This window comes from Triticum aestivum, chromosome 2B (genome assembly GCF_018294505.1).
Source record: "Triticum aestivum cultivar Chinese Spring chromosome 2B, IWGSC CS RefSeq v2.1, whole genome shotgun sequence".
Taxonomy (NCBI): Eukaryota; Viridiplantae; Streptophyta; class Magnoliopsida; order Poales; family Poaceae; genus Triticum; species Triticum aestivum.
Window position 1 is genome coordinate 79,735,792 of NC_057798.1, and position 2,712 is coordinate 79,738,503.

A 2,712-nucleotide genomic window follows, 5' to 3' on the forward strand; every position below is an offset into this window, starting at 1 on the left:
TCACTATCTTGAACCTTATCTGCATTACTTCCTTTACCATTGGATAACGCGGTACTGTTCTCCAATATTTTGTCCGCATTCTAAAAGAGAAACAAGAAGACACATTACATGTTTACCATGTTGTATATGAAACTCATTTTGGTAAATGAGTTCAGTAGTAAAGTGGACAGGATAACAGCATGAAACAAACATATATCTATGTGCCATGGTCACTTTATTGTCTACGTCATTCTAGTTTTTGTTGCCAAATCAAGATAGAGACACATTTTAAATAATATTTGTTCAAGACAAAGCAGAATAGACATAATATAAGTGTGGGTAACTATAGAGCAATAACAACACTTGTAATGTGCATGACATGAGAACATAACTGTGTATTCAATTGAAACTGAAATCAACATAGAGCAGGTTACAACAGCAAACCAGTTAAAGAAACAGGTTTAAAACATACCTGTTGCGCCATTGGAGTTTCAATTCCATCCTTCAAATTTGAAAATAGTTGGTATGAGTAAATATAGTAATGCAAGAGCAAAGGAGTATGAACCATAGCTACAGAACCTGACCTGAGAACAAATCTTCTTCTCCTTTAAGCGTTGAGTTGGGATTCAGAGTGGTGGTCCTCGTGCTTTGGGCACTGCAGTTCCCTTACTAACCGCTCGTGTTTGGGTGCTCTGTGGTGGAGACGGTGCTATGTCAACTGGAACTGGGTTACTATCTGCCGGGGTTGGGGTTAAAAGGGGTGTAGGTGGTTCTCTGTCCAACTGGGTAGGGGTACAATCTGCGAGAGTCTGGGTTATGTGTGGTGGATCTGGTCCTTGGGCAAGTACAACCGTGGTTCTATCTACATCAACTGGTAGCACTATCTTTTGTGAAAACCGTGTTGTTACTCCCTTAGATACTGCCATCACGCTCTCCAATTCAAATAGCTGATAAACAAGAAAAGTAATTGAAAGTATAGACATTGTATGATAGACAGGTGCAATGGATAGTGGGGAATAAAAGAGGGCATGAAATAATTCATATTTATGTTGTCTAACCAAACAGGATAGCATGACACAATTTCACATATATGATGGCTAACTAAACATGATAGCATGACACAATTTCACATTATGATGGCTAACTAAAAAAGATGAAAAGACATAGTTCAAAATATGAGACTATGTAAACAGGATGACATGACATAACTATATAACGTGTTTATTAAATAGGTTGGCATGCCATAATTCACATACATTCATGGATAGAATGCCATAATTCTAAATATGATGACTGTAAACACTAAACAGGATGAGATGATATAACTATATGATGTCTTTATTAAATGGGTTGCCATGCCATAATTCAGATAGATGATGTGTATGTACTATGTAAACATGATGGCATGATATAATTCAAATATATGATTTATATAGTAAGCAAGTAAGCAGATGGCAATCTATATATGATGTAAAAACTAAGCAATGTAAGACAACATGCATGACATGGGTAATATAACCCTGCCAAGTTTGAGCATAGACCTCAGGGGGGAAATAGGACTGGTCATCAGTCTCTGAATCCTCCTCTGAGGAGCTCTCTGTAGCCAGCAAGATGTCTACTTCAGCAGGTAGCATTGTCTGCTCTGAATACCTTGTTTTCACTCTAGATATTTCCATCACCGCTTCAAATGGCTGATGCACAGGAAGAGTAGTTGAATATACAAACGTTGTCGACAAATGGAACACGTAATACAAAAAAATGATAGCATGATATAATTCACATACATGATGATTGGCTAAACAACATGGCATTGCATAATTCACATATATAATGCCTTTGCAATAAGATAGCATTGTATAATTCACATATATAATGTCTTGCAACAAGATGGCAATGCATAATTCACATATATGGTAATTAGACACTGAACATGTGGCATTCACACAAAGCATGTCTAAACTAATCAAATGACATAGCAATGCGAGACACCATACGCACGATATGAGCAACATAACCCTGCCAAGTTAGAGCATACACCTCGGGGGAGTGGGGAATAGGACTGGTCATCTGTCTCTGAATCCTCCTCTGAGGAGCTATCTGTAACCAGCGAGATATGCGCTTCGTCAGATAGCATAGTCTTCTTAGAAGACCTTGTTTTCACTCCAGAATTTGCCATCACCGTGTCAAATGGCTGATGCACACAAAGAGCAGTTGAATGTACTAACATTGTTGACGAATGTAATATGTAACGAAAAAAAGATGGCCTGATATAATTTACATATAAGATATTTGGCTAAGCAGGATGGCATTGCAAAATTCACATATATGATGCCTGGCTAAACAAGGTGGCGTTGTATAATTCACATAAATGATGAATAAACTAAACAGATGGCATTCACACAAAGGATGTCTAAACTAAGCAGATGGCATATTTGATGTATAAAGTAAGCAATGCAAGACACCATATGCATGATATAACCAACATCAGCATGCCAAGTTAGAGCAAAGACCTCAGGGGGTAAATATGAGTTATCTTCTCCTTCTGAATCCCCCTCAGAACAGATATCTTCCTCTCGATTACAATCCGAAATGCGTGGAGGGGGGCTGCCTTTGCGCCTACCATGGAGCGACGTCTCCATGAAATTATATTGCCACGCAAGGCTCGTCTCTTTTGCTCTACATGTTCAGTTCCATTGTTTACAATAACTATCATGCATTGGAATAAAACATAGT